Genomic DNA, 15229 nt, shown 5'->3' on the forward strand with positions numbered 1-15229 from the left:
TCAGAAGGACTGCACCAGCTGCACACTTGGGCTTCACCACAAGAAGGACTTTGCCTGGCTTCAACTGGTTCAAGGAGGGACTCCCTGTTTGCTACAGGTGAAAAATTGCTATCCAGAGTCCCCTGCACCAACTCCTAAAAAAAGAGACCAGTTGACCACTGCCCAGTGGCCAAAAAGGAGTTTGCGCCAGGTGCATTCTGGGAGTTGAAGTCTGCACCCCCCAAGGACCATCACAGAACTTCTGGACCCTTGGGGTGAGCTGTGGACCTCAAAAGAACCTTAAAAGAACATCTGGGTGAAGCCCCAGAAGTTTGGAGAAGATTTGACAAATTTTGTAAAAAAAGCTCCAGAGAGGGACCGACCCGCCGCGGAAATTCTAGCCGGCTTGCCTCAACCGCGACCCGGCCTGACTTCGTGGTTCGTCCCGGTAAAGAAAAACATCAGAAAAAGAGACTAAGTCCGAACGTAAAAAGTTGACCGGGACCTCCCAGCCATCGTATCAGAGAAGGGCTCCACGGACGTCGGATCAAGATCCAGGTTTACCCCGGTCGAAGGATTTTCATCTCGAAAAAACGACTAAGTCCGAAGGTAGAAATCACCACCGAGGAAACCCACATCGCGTATCCGGACAAGGGCTCCAGGAGGTCGGATTCAACTGGCAGGTTCGTCCCGGTGAAGAAAAACTTCAAAATAAAGACTAAGTCAGAAGGTAACTTTTCAACCGAGGCCTCCCGCGACTTGTAGCCGAGCAGGGCTCCATCGCGGTCGGCCTGAAACTTTGACTTTGTCCCGGTCCTGGTGCAACCAGATGACCCGATTGGCGCTTTTTGTTTCTAAGCGCTAGAAAAATAATAATACTTTAAAAATTCATATCTCCGGTTCCCCTGAACCGATTTTAATCGTTTTTGTGTCATTTTAAAGATAAAAATATAAACTATTTTTATAAATTGGTTTTGGATTTTTAAACTGTTTCCTGTGTTTTATTTAATTACTGTTTTGTGATATTTGAATGCTTTACACACTGTCTCCTAAGTTAAGCCTTGACGCTCGTTGCCAAGCTACCAAGGGTTGAGGTGGGATTAATTTACTGAGACCTAACTGTACCTAGGTGGAGGTTGGTGGCTTGTTGCTAGGTGTAGGTACCTACCTGCCCTTACCAATAACCCATTTTCCAACACTGAACTTTGCTGTGTTTCCTGGCGGATGGCGAACCAACTGATGTCCTGAAGACAAAGACTGACTTTGTATGCTGACCCATCACGGAGGGTAACTATATGATAATGAAATTGTAATTGTCTGTTTGCCTTTCCTTTCTAGGTACCAACTGCTTATTTTGATAGGGGCCATAGATAGATGTTTTCTAAATTTGTGTTGATAATTTTTTTTGCATGAAGCCCAACATGCCAATGCTAATTTGAGGTTAGTTAAGGAGTTCATCTAAACTGACGCAAATAGACAAATGACTGAATCTATGCTTTGTTGAATAATGCGCTAGTGATACTCTGCTAAAGGTAATCCATGTTGACGTTGTGCTTTGTTCTAATGTTTATGATCTTTGCTTTGATAAAATCTTATTCGAGTTGCCACATTATAACAGTGTTGATGTGTTTCATGATTTTGAGACTAATAAACTTGCTAGTAGATTGTAACCAATAGGGAATAAATATCATAACCCTTATACATTTTGTGTGGTTATTCATGACTGAAAGGTCATGGTGTGTTCTGATTCTTATTGATAAATTGAATCGATTTGTTATAGTGAATATTGATGAAGTTATTGATCTATTGATTGGTATGTTGATTAATTGTCTCGTCCTAAGGTGTCTTCAGTCAGGGTCAAAAGATTCATTGGCCTAAAACGAGTCTCAATCTAAATAAAGTATCTAGTAAGGGACACGTTATCAGTTCTGGTAGCAGAGGACAGTTCAAGCCCTTTGGGGCCCTAGGTCGAGGGACCATTGTTTTAGAAGTATTTTTGAAATAATGCAAGTTGGAAAGATGATGTGCCCCTAAGTCCCAAATGACTTTCCCGGAATCTCGGAGCTTGTCGAAGTGAGATGGGTATGTTCTGGGCGTTCTAGTGATGGTATGAGTGAAGTAGAATTTGCGCTTGCTCAGCTTATGCATATCGCAGGTGAATTGTGAAGTCTGTGAGAATTTAGGCCAGGTAATGTTTTAGTAGGAATGGGCGGACTCCGCAGTATGAAAGTAGGGAAGTCGTTGAACTTCATGTGAATGTGGCGTGTTGTGCTAAAAAATTATCCACGTTGTTGTTGGTGATGTATACGGACCCGGCGTGATCTAAGACTCCGGAGTATATTGATAAGTGTATGAGACACTTGGTTTATGTTGTAGTTTGTGCGGTTTAATAGGTCAATCGGGCATGGTTGACGAGTCGAGCTTGAATCAAAGTGTGTGAATGAAACCTTTGATGGAGATTTGGCAAGTTCTAAAGTGCACTAGGACGAACCATTGACAAGTCAAGAGTGAAATTTGCGGGTCAAATTTTGCTTGTGAGTGTGGGATCTGAGAAGGAGAGAGTAGCGGCCGAGGCTTCAAGTGAAATCTCTGTAAAGTTCTGAAGCGATTGTGTTAACCTTCCTGTAGTAAACTGGCAAATTTGGGTTTTATTGTTAAGGTGCTCGTGATATATTGCATTAGTTCTGTGTGGATTCGGAGTGAGGAAGACAAGCCGCAAGACTTTGTCAGCCGCAGTGTGTGTGACGTCATTGGAGCCACACTGGGATAGGTCAGCTAGTGAGAGGGGTCGCGCACGGATTGGCAGCCGTCCGTGAGAGACAATTGGTTGAGAAGGTAGGCGCAGAGTGTTCTGGGAATTAAAGTCACTTCCTGATTAGATTTGAAATGAAATAAAAGTCACAAAGATGAAGTTTGTCAAAGCATTAAAGAGTGCTCTGAGGGGAGATGTGTACATTGCAGCGAGTGTGGGGGAGCCTACACTGCCAGAGGATTCGCCAGCTTATGCCGTAATGGAGGAGAAGGGAATCGCGCCATGTCTTTGGCTAAAGCATTGTTGCAAATTAACAGAGAAAGATGGGTGTTTGGCATTTCCAGAGGATGGAACCTTTAACATAGGGGTTCTAGAGAATTTGAGGAAGGTGCTAAATGAGCAGAAGCCGCCTCCGAGACCAGCTCAGTTTGAGGCGCTAGCAATTTGGGAATTAATGGCCATACGACAGAGACAACAGAAATTCGAGAGGAGAATGAGAAAAGCAGAAAAGACTCTAGTGGATGCTAGATGGGATAGTGAGACAAGGATGTGGAGAAGGGAAATAATAGATGGAGTTAGGATGTTTCCGGCAATAACTCAAGAAGCCGAGACGCAGGGAAGAAAAGCCACTTGTAAAACAAACAAGGGCTCTAACAAGCAAAAGGAGACTCAGAAGTCTTGGGCGCATGCAGATGATTCAGATGTTGATGAGTTTCTTAATCAGTTGTTACATGATCGGCCCCCACCATATGCCATGAATGACAATAGACCGAGTACTAGTGCAGGTCCTGTAAATCCAACACAAAATCAGGGACCACAAGCGCAGCACAGGCAAATAATGTTATCACATCAGCCCCGATACAGAATGGTGCTAGTGTATCCACCGCACCAGACACGCAAATACAGTTGCAGCCACCACCGACTCAGAGGCTCTATCCTGATGTCCCAGTATTATAGACGACTATGAATTTGATGGTGCCACCTGATCCTGTATACACAAGATCAAAGTTAGTGCTGATTGAGCCAACTCAACAATTACTGCCCCAGCAGCAGGTGGTCCCGAATTACACTTCGGTCACAGGGCCGCAGTCAGTTACAGCACCTGTAATGAATCAAGGTATGGGAGTTAATGCTCCACCGGGACTGGGAAATGGACAGGCACCAGCTGCCATATCGTTGCCAATTACCGTTGGTCCGCCAGTACCGTTGTATGCGCAGGTGAAGCCTAGCGTATGTGACCAAGAAATGATGACTCAAAAGGTGATAAGAGGAGCGTTCACAGGAAGTTCCCAAGGGATGACACCGGGAGAACAGACATTCGAGAGATCTAGATCCTTGTTGGACTTCAGTCCGATTGGGATTCCTTTAGAAACAATGAGACAAGCAGGCCTAGGTCTGCTAACTCCACAGGTAATAAGTGCAAACACGTCGCAAACCCCGATGGTGCAGGCTGGGAATATCTAATTGCAAGGCTTAACTGCGCAACAGTTGACTGAGTGGTTAGACAAGCTTAACACTCCACAGACTACTCCTGCGACAGCAGGGCGATCAGAGAGAGAGGAATACCTGAATTTTGTGAGGTTGGGAGTGGAAGCAGCAGAGCTAGTTGAAGGAACTATGGGGGTGAACAGATTAGAATCATACACTGAAGCGGAACTGAGGTTTCTGTGCCCGAAAATAACCAAAGAAGTGAGTAAGGTGCACCAGAGGTTAGCGAATGTGGCAGACAAATATGGTATAGACTTAGATAATACCAAGCATCTGAAGAGGAGTTATAGGTTAGACTTTGAACCTAAAGATGTTGACCACATGAGATCTACTGGGATGAAAGCACACCTTAAGGAGATATTACAGAGTGCTCAAGTCTGGGGAGCATTAGAGAAGTGGGAAGGCAGATGGGCAAAGAAGAGAGACAAGAGGAAAAGCGACTGTTCAGAACAGCAGCAGGCGAAAGCTGCACCAGACACGGGAACAATAAAGGTGTTACCGATGAGAGAAACAGCTGGAGGGCTTCTAGTTCATGTACCATGGTCCAGAGATGACATTCTGTCATTCACCAATGATTATCCCAGGTTGAGGGAAAAGCCAATAGAGTGGTATCAGCAAATGGATAGGTTTGTGAAGCTTGCAAAATGTCTTTGGGAAGACTTGAATACATTGTTTGAGATTATAGTCCCAGCTGATTTGTGGCTTGAGTGTAAGAGGAGTGTGGATTGGCCGACAGAAGAGCCGGCATGGGACAAGGTTACTGGAGCCCCGTCCCCTGAGGTGATGAGGTACTACTTTAAGGTGATTGAGTTCTTGAAACAGAAGGTGTCGCCACAGAATATTGATTGGCAGAAGATTGATCGAATGGTACAAGAAGGTAAAGAGTCGATACATGCTTACAACGAGAGATTGTTAAAGGTGTTCAAACACTACAGTGGCACAGAGGTCATAGAACAGTAAGACATGAATCACCTTGTGTTCAGGTTTGTTGGAGGACTGAGACCAGAGATTAGCCAGATGATTAAGAATCATTTGATCTGTTGGCAAGCGAAGCCAATTGATGAGGTGTTGCAGTATGCAACATACTGTAGCGATGAGATTGAACTGAAGCAGAGATAGCTGAAAGAGAAGGTGACGGTGATGCAAATTAAGGCAGCCCAAGTAGGAATGCAGGGAAATGGAGTACAACAGATGGTGCAGCAACCGCAAGGAAACGGAATGTTTCAGCCGCAAACGAGAGGCAGAGGTTGGGGAGGTTTTGTGAACCGTGGTCCAGACTTGAATTTTGTAGTGGTTCAAAATGACGTGCAAGGGATGAAAAAGATGTCACCATGCCATGCGTGCGAGGGTGTGGGACACTGGAAGCGGGAATGTCCAATGATGGTGCAGGAGGGTGTTGTTCAACAAAGCAATGATGTTGGGGCATTTCAAAATGTAAGGGGTCCAAGAATGAGGGGTCCAAATCCGAACTTCCAGAATAACATGGCTCAGATGCAGGGTCTCCAGCCCATGCAGCAAATGCAAATGCCACGTGTTCAGCCAGCGCAGATGCAGCAAGTACAACAGCAGATTCCCATGATACCTAGACAGCAAATGCAGTTACCTTTAGCTCTGATGGGACAGCAACAGATGATGCTTCCTCAACAGGTCACAGGCCAACCAATGAGTCAAAATAATACAGTACAACAGTTTCCATTGCGTGGTGAGAATGGAATAAATGATGAATGGTTGGATGATTGTTCAGATAGTGAAGAGTGCAGGCTTGCAGCATACATAGAAGTAGATCAGAGGGGACCCTATGTGCAGGGGAAGGTGATGGGTCACAAGGTTTCATTCTTGGTTGACACAGGCGCTACACGCTCTACAGTCAGAAGTGCAGAGGTTCCAAAATTGACGCTTTCAGTGCGTACTATAAAGGTGGTAGGAGTAGCAAATCAACACCTGACTAATCCGATTACAGATCTGGTCCAAGTTGAGATTGGTACCTTTCAGGGATTGCACAGGTTTGTAGTTTGTGATTCAAGTCCTGTGTCCCCTCTGGGAAGAGACTTGCTGTGTAAGACGAGGTGTTCGATCACTTGTTCCAATGAAGGAATTGAGGTGCAGACAAACAGTGATGACGAAGGGGATGATGGTCAGATCCCAGAACCTGAGACGGAGACTACCGATGAGGAGTATCCTTTGATAAGCTTCTTCCCGATGTTCACAGTGAGCGATTTGCCAACCGAATTACAGGGAACTGTCACAGAGAAGGTGTGGGACTTGATAGGAAAGGAGGTAGGACTGATAAAAGAAGTAGACCCAGTCAAAGTAGATGTGAAGCTGAACGCAGTGTTTCCCCAGGTAGCGCAGTACCACATGGCACTTATACATGTGACGCAGATAATTGCGGATCTTGTAAAGCAAGGGGTTCTGAAAGAAGTGATCAGCATCCCATGTAATTCACCAATAATGGGTCTGAGAAAGCCTTGTGGGAAAGTTCGAATTGTCCAAGACCTGAGAAAAATTAACAAGATAGTGGTAAAATGTTGCCCTATAGTACCAAATCCAGCCGTGATCATGTTTCAGGTCCCATGTGATGCAGAATGGCTCACAGTTGTGGACCTGTCTCAAACGTTTTTTTCTGTGCCTCTTCATGAGAACAGCCAATTTCTCTTCTGTTTCAAATTCCTGGACAAGGTTTACAGTTGGTGTCGAATTCCTCAAGGGTTTTCAGAATCACCTTCCATCTTCAATAAGATATTGAAGAAGGACTTGGAAGCATTGGAACTGCCTTTTAATTCGACTCTAGTGCAGTACATTGATGATTTGCTGATTGCATCCAAAATGAAAGATGACTGCAGGTATGATACCATTGCCTTACTGAATCCCTTGGGAAAGAACGGACATAAAGTGTCCCCAAAGAAAATACAGTACTGTCAGAAAGAGGTGAAGTACTTAGGCCATCTGATTGAGAAGGGATCAAGGAAAATATCCAAAGAAAGAGTGACAGCCATATTACAGATGAATCCCCCGGCATCCAAGAGAGACGTTAGGATGTTTTTGGGAATGGTGGGCTACTGTCACCAGTGGATTCCCAACTTCTCAATTATCTCTAAGCCTTTGGTCAGGTTGACTGTAAAGGAGGTTAACGATGGCCCGGATACCCTAACTATGTCCGAGAAAGAGATGAGGGCATTCATTGAACTGAGAGAGTGCACGTGTAGGGCTCCAGCTTTAGGTATGGCTGACTACACAAAGTCTCTTGTACTGTTTTGTCATGAACGTGATGCTTGTTCTCTGTCTGTCTTGACACAGGTCCATGGAGGTGCAAACTGCCCAGTAGCATATTTTTCAGCTACTTTGGACCCAGTCGCAGAAGCCTTACCGGGTCATCTGTGTGCAGTTGCAGCAGTTGGTCAAAGCCTCACTCAGTGTGAAGGCATAGTGATGGGATATCCCTTGACAGTAATGGTCCCACATTCAGTTGAAATACTGTTGACCCGAACAAAGACCCAGCACATGACAAATGCTAGATTGACCAAGTATGAGACAATTATACAGGGGTCACCAAATGTGTCACTTAAACGATGTACCGTGTTAAACCCGGCAACTTTGCTGCCTAATGAAAATACAGATGTTGATGATGCTGAGGAGGTAGAACATGATTGTCTTGAGGTAACAGAACTGTGCACCAAACCGAGACCTGACATTAAAGATACCCAGTTGGAGGAAAATGACTACATTATCTTTGTTGATGGTTCTTGCCTGAGAGACTCAGTAGGAGTACTGAGAGCCGGATACGCTCTGTGTACAATCACCGGTATCCTGGAAGCATCTTGGCTCGAGATAGTGTATTCTGCTCAAGTGGCTGAATTGGTTTGCTCTTACTAGGGCATGCCATGCCGCTGACAAATTGAAAGTCACTATATACACTGACAGCAGGTTTCCGATCTCTTTAGATACAGATAGAGGGAGTCACTTCAACAATGAGGTGGTTAAGCTCTTGTGTGCCGCACTGAACACTGAACAGAAGCTGCATTGTAGCTACCGTCCTGAAGCCTCAGGATTAGTGGAGCAGATGAATGGTACCTTGAAGTAGAGAATGGCAAAAATGTGCGCAGCTACAAATTTGAAATGGCCGGATGCGTTGCCTTTAGTGCTAATGTCAATGAGAAATACACCCAATAAGAAAACAGGACTGTCTCCTCATGAGATTCTCATGGGCGAGCTATGAGATTGCCCGCAGTGCCTGCAAATGCTCTTGTGAATATCACAGATGATATGGTGTTGGACTACTGCAAGGGTCTGGCTGACGTGGTCCGCTCTGTCTCTCACCAGGTGGAACCAACCACACTGCCACCGATAACTGATCCAGGTCACAATCTGAAAGCCGGTGACTGGGTTGTTGTCAAGAAACACATGAGGAAGTCGTGTTTGGAGCCACGTTGGAAGGGGCCGTATCAAGTGATACTGACAACTACTACTGCTCTGAAATGTGCGGGAATTCCAAACTGGATCCATGCCAGTCACACAAAGAAGGTGACGTGTCCAACCGATGAGGAACTTGAGTTGTCGCAAATAACAGCTACAGAAAAGGAAGTCTCAGGGCCAGAGAGTAATCAAAGGGGAACTGAGACTGGAGGAGAGCCAGTTGAGGACAGCTTGGTCACTCAACGAGCAAACAAGATCCAGAAGGGTGACGGTGAGCCTATCTCAACTGAGGCACCAGGAGGACCGACCCAAAGAGAGGATACAGGTTTGAAGTTGAACCACTGATAGATCCGGAAGGCGAAGGAGGTGAAACAGAGGGAAGTCGAAGTGTTCCGATTCCTCCTGAGCCGCTTGGAGATCCATCAAGAGAAAACACCATAGCACAAGAGGAGGGCATTGATCAGCATCTTGAAAAGTCGAACAGTAAAAGAACACTTTAAGGAGATAAATGGCCAGAGTCACAAGCTGCAAAGGAGAAGGTGGTCATAAATGAAACAATAGAGGAAGAAGTAGATACCACAAGGAAAGAAGACCTGAGTGAAGGAGAGTTGCAGGGTGATCGCAAACTGAAAAGAAAGAGAATTGCAAACAGGAGGTAAGCAGGTCCTGAATGGGCTTATGCAACAAAAGCCGAGTGGCAACAAGAGTTCTTGCCGTTCTGTTTTGATCGAGAAATTCCAGGTCAATATTATGGTACTTGAAGTTCGCTGCAAGGGAAAGAAACTGTGTTAAGCTGAAATTGAATAAAGGGAAATCTGAGAAAAGAGAATGATAAATTACCAGATGTGACACTGTTAACCTAAATTGACTTTTGAAAAACGATTGTGACAGGCTGCTAACCTGATTTGACAAAAGACCCGGAGTGAATGAGAAAGCTGTAAATACTTGCTGAAGAAAGACTTGCTTAGCCTTGCGAAAAAAGTGTTATTTTTTTATTTATAGTACTCTACTTTCTGATTCTTTACAGATCATGCCTAGGTCAGGAGATGACGTTGAGGGGAATAAGCATTGTAAATATTTGGGTATTGCTTTGGCTGTTGTATGTGTGGTATTCGTTATAGCCATATTTGTGGAAATGCGTTTGGTGGATGAGAGTGAAGCTAACAATACTACAGTTTCTGAAACTGCTACATTACCACCGTGGGATAGATTTGAGCAAGATGCGAAGTATTTGCATGGCAAGAGTAATGCAAAGGGGGAGCTGTCTACTAACGTTTTCTATCACTTGCTGAGTGAGTATGTTGACACTATGGATGCGAAGGCTTGTTATGTGTGTACACAAATTCCTCTTTCAGTCCAAGAGGGAGTTACCTATCACAGCTTGCCATTAACTTACGGGATTAGTTGTAGTCTGCCACTAACGCGTTTCTTTAATCAGGATGAAGTGCAATATTTGTATTCAAATTATGATTTAGTGTTTTCTTATGTGCCTATCATAGAAGATTTTAATAGTGTAGCTAAATATTATGCCATAAAACTGGTTAAGGGTTTCTTCAAGCCTAGAGTGACAATTAGTACATCATATGCACATTGCAATAATTTGACATGCTTGCTTACACCTGTAGAAAAGAGCTTTTTAGATCACACTGAAGATAGAAGGAGGGTTTTAAAGGGAAAATTAGAAAAGGGCTTGTAGCAACAAACATTTCTTTCTAATAGCAATAATGGGGTTAGGGAACAAGGGAAGCTAGCTTTAGATGAGAAACATGTAGGTAGGCTTTGTATTACGCGACCAAAGTCATATTATGATACTGTGTTTGTTTGAACAAGTGAGTGTAAGCATGTGTTTTTGTTTCAGAATAAATGGGCGTTCATGTTGAATGGAATGGATCAAGCGATCCCAGGGTTCTATTATGCTTATTACCGTCTTCCAAAGGGATGGTATGGGACATGTTATTTGGGAATAGTTTTTCCAAAGATCTATCAACTGGATGATTTAAAGAAATTCCCGAACGTGACAGAGTCACTTCGTGCTAGACAAAGGAGAGAAACTGCTGCCGGTGTAGTAGGAGACATATTTGGAGCAATAATTCCTTCAGTGGGAGTTATTTTGAACTCCATAAAGATTCGAAAGTTGTCTACTATTGTGGATAACATGCTGACAAACTTCACAGGGGTTATACTCCTGATGGATACTGAACTTGCTGCGGAGAGGGCTATGACTCTTCAAAATAGGCATGATTTAGACATTCTTTGAGCAAAAAGTGGCGGAGTCTGTAAGATGCTTAATGAGCGCCACTGTTGTCCTTATATTCCAGATAATAGTAATGAGATTAGAAGTATGCTTACTAACCTAACAAGAGATAGTGCAGATTTGAAGGAACTGAAAGAACCAGGAGTCTTGGAAAAGGTTGGAGAGGGATTTGCACGTGTGGGAAGCTGGTTTAGTAGTCTTTGGCATGGGTTCTTGGGAAAACTAATACAGGGAATAGTAATTGTTTTGGCTTGTTTATTCGGACTATGGTTATTAAACAAAATTTGCAAAAGAAGTAAAGTAAAATGTGCAAAATATAAAGAGAGGAGGGAAGACAAGAAAAGAGAGAAAATGTTCAGAGCAAGATATGAAAAGGCGAAACAGAAAGAAGAGATCGAAATGAGGGAATTGAAGAAGTAAAGATTGTTAAGGAATGAACTTGTGTGATGACAAGTGTCATCAGAGGAGGGTTTGTTGGAGTGTAGCTTTTATAATCCAAATTAACATGCAATGTTTGCAAATTAATGCTTAATGATACCGCATAGAAAACTGTATTGCTGTGTTTTACTAAACGTGTGTTTGAAATGTGCCCACGGGGAGTGGCCATCAATGTATATGATGATTAATGAAATTGACTAATAATGAATTATTAATGTACTAATATATGATTCTGTATTAGAATTTAGGGTTATATGTTAAGGTTTTGCTGAATTAATTACTAGGCCTTCGTTAGCATGTGGTGGGGCCTAGCTACCCGGTTTCACATTCAATGTGTTTTTTTTCTCTCGTGCAATGTGCTGACTTGCTGAAGGACATGTAGCCGTACTTTTCCAGAAACTAGAAGATGTGTGTAGCCGTAGTAAATTCTTTCTCTTGAGACTCGACTTGCTCAAGGAGACATTCTTGCCCGAATGTAACAGTGTAAACTTGCAACAGGTACAAGGTCACCTGAACTGGTAAAGACAATGGAACTACTGACTGAGCCTGGGAGAGTAAGATTCGTACCTGACATTCTACCCATTGGAGACGTCAATTACGGGAGCCAATGAACTACGTGAGAACTGTTCTAAGGTGACAATTTTAATGAGGCGACAAGTAAACCATTGGATAGAGATAGTGGTGCACCAAAACTTGCCAATTGGAAATTAGGGGACTGTACAACAAGTTTGATATAACTCTTGGACACGAGGAAAAATCAGCCATTGTAAGCCATTATATGCCACCCTTTGCCACTGCGGTTACGTGCCTTTTTGCTATTACCCAGCCACTTTGTCACTCTGACTTTGTTGTTTGGCTCATCAAACCATCCTCACCCTTGCCTTGCCCGTTCTATACTTTTCTCCTTATGATGGAGGTATTCCTTATTGCCCGGTCTTGCTGAACTTTGCTGTGTTTCCTGGCGGATGGCGAACCAACTGATGTCCTGAGGACGAAGACTGACTTTGTATGCTGACCCATCACGGAGGGTAACTATATGATAATGAAATTGTAATTGTCTGTTTGCCTTTCCTTTCTAGATACCAACTGCTTATTTTGATAGGGACCATAGATAGATGATTTCTAAATTTGTGTTGATAAATTGTTTTGCATGAAGCCCAATATGCCAATGCTAATTCAAGGTTAGTTAAGGAGTTCACTAAACTGACCCAAATAGACAAATGACTGAATCTATGCTTTGTTGAATAATGCGCTAATGATACTCTGCTAAAGGTAATCCATGTTGACGTCGTGCTTTGTTCTAATGTTTATGATCTTTGCTTTGATGAAATCTTATTTGAGTTGCCACATTATAACAGTGTTGATGTGTTTCATGGTTTTGAGACTAATAAACTTGCTAGTAGATTGTAACCAATAGGGAATAAATATCATAACCCTTATAAATTTTGTGTGTTTATTCATGACTGAAAGGTCATGGTGTGTTCTGATTCTTATTGATAAATTGAATCGATTTTTTTTTAGTGAATATTGATGAAGTTATTGATCTATTGATTGGTATGTTGATTAATCGTCTCGTCCTAAGGTGTCTTCAATCAGGGTCAAAAGATTAATTGGCCTAAAACGAGTCCCAGTCTAAATAAAGTATCTAGTAAGGGACGTGTTATCATTTGTTCCATTGTTATTGGTGAAGGCATCTTTGGGGATACGCTGTAACACCATAGGTGTCCACCATGCACCTAGCCAGCCTTCCTACAACAGCTATAAACCAAAACATTTTACTTTACTAAGACATTAAATAGTAGCTTACCATTTTTCACTACTGCAGATTTAAAGTAAGATGGAGACAGCAAGTTCCTTTGGAGAATCGCAATGAATGTTTTCCAACAGAAAAAGGGTCTCCAGAAACCAAATTTGAGGAAAAACAGGAATAAAAATTGTCACGTTGTGCCATTCCCCATAATTTATTTACACAAAACTTTAATTTAATAAGAAATGGTGAGTGCAATCATTATTGCTGCTAAGGGTTTCACTCTTACTTTTGCATAGATCTCTAATAGAGAGGCTAATAACTGTAACCTTCTTTACAATTATAAAGCGTAGGGATCTAGAATTATCTTTCCCTAATACACGCCACTGACAAAAGACAGTAACGCATTGAAGAAAAACTCTATGTCAAATATATTTCGCCTTTTTGGAAATGTGAGCAAGTTTTCTGCTGGAAGCTCTAGTTATAATAGAATATGTCTCTCATTGTATATGAAAAAATGCGATTGTTAATTTTGCCATGGTATGTGGATAGCACAAATCATCATTGTGTAATAAAATTAGTCCATGAATGTCAATTCACTAAATTGTCACAGTAGCAGAAATGACATCACAGATCGTTTGAACTTAATAAATTCAAAGGAAGTGACAACCTATGAACTTTGACACTGAATCCCACGTAGTGCTATCTTGATTCTGATTACATCACAATAATTGATGGCATTGAAGCTTAATCTTTACCTCAAAGAGAAAATATGTTGAGAAATAACGCAGAGGTTTAAAAAAATTGTAGCTAATCCCACTGGTACCAATTCATATGGACCATTTATTGAACAAGAACCATGTAATTGACTCGATTTAATCATCATTGTTAATAGGTTATGATATCCGATCACTTGCATCGAACCGCAAGACGTCCAGAATACTGTACTGATGTGATGGTTCTGCTCAATCACATCACTTTACATGCATATACCACAAAGTAACAAGGTCACAAGTTTGCAAAAATGCATGTTTTTTCATTTGTTCCAATTTCTAATGTATTTTAAATACTGTGCTTTGATTTCCTGAATGTATTTATTTTATGAAACTGATAATATAACCTCTCGGTTGGTGCTGCAGAAAATATACAGTGCTCTTTGGGATCTGTTCTTGGCACTACTTTCGCCATCTCTGAGGCCAAAGATCACAAAGTCACTGTCAGGGGTGGCAAGGAACGAACCTGTGGTAACTATTGCTACCTCTGGTTATCAATTTACATCTATAAATTGGATCTCAATCTCAAAAGGCCTCCATTCATGTATCTAGGAAGAAATGTGCTAAATATTTCTACACTTTTAAATAACATATTAGTGCAAGTTTTTTAATTTAAATATTACAAAATGTGCTCGGCTGAACAAGAAAGAGCCGAAAAACCTAAGTGTTTGCAGAAAATGATAATGGGAGTATAGTGTCCACTAATTCCCACAACCAGTGCCCAGCCACAACTAACATAAGCAGTGCTTGTGAAATTTACTTACGATGATGACTCCTTTCATTTTAGGATGCGTGGGCAAGAAATCACTCTAATGTCATAGTGTGAAATGATGCATTACCATCATTCTCGGAGAAAGATTCATTTACAATCACGTTTCATTTGAGATAATGAGTAGTGAGCGGTCCCTAAGCTTCCAAGATGCTACATCTATGAATGCATTTATCTGTAATGTTAATAGCCTTAGGCCCTCATTCTGACCTTGGCGGTCGGCGGAGAGGCGGCGGTCGGACCGCGAACAGACCAGCGGTAAAAAAAATGGCATTCTGACCGCGGCGGTCACCGCCGCGATCGACTGCCACTTCCCCACTCCGACCGCCACGGCGGTCATGACCGCCGGGCTGGAGTTTGCGCACTCCGGCCCGGCGGTCGTCCCAAGACCGCCAACGGTATCATGACCCTGCTTACCGCCGCGGTTTCTGGCGGTCGGGAACCGCCATGCGAACCATGGCGGTAGGCACTATCGGGGCCAGGGAATTCCTTCCCTGGCACTGATAGGGGTCTCCCCCACCCCCCACTACCCCCCACGAGTCCTCCCCCCACACCCTCCACCCCCCTGCCACCACCCAGAGGTGGTACGAACCCCCTCCCCACCCCCACCCCGACA

The sequence above is a fragment of the Pleurodeles waltl genome, chromosome 11 (genome assembly GCF_031143425.1).
Source record: "Pleurodeles waltl isolate 20211129_DDA chromosome 11, aPleWal1.hap1.20221129, whole genome shotgun sequence".
In the NCBI taxonomy this organism is placed as follows: domain Eukaryota; kingdom Metazoa; phylum Chordata; class Amphibia; order Caudata; family Salamandridae; genus Pleurodeles; species Pleurodeles waltl.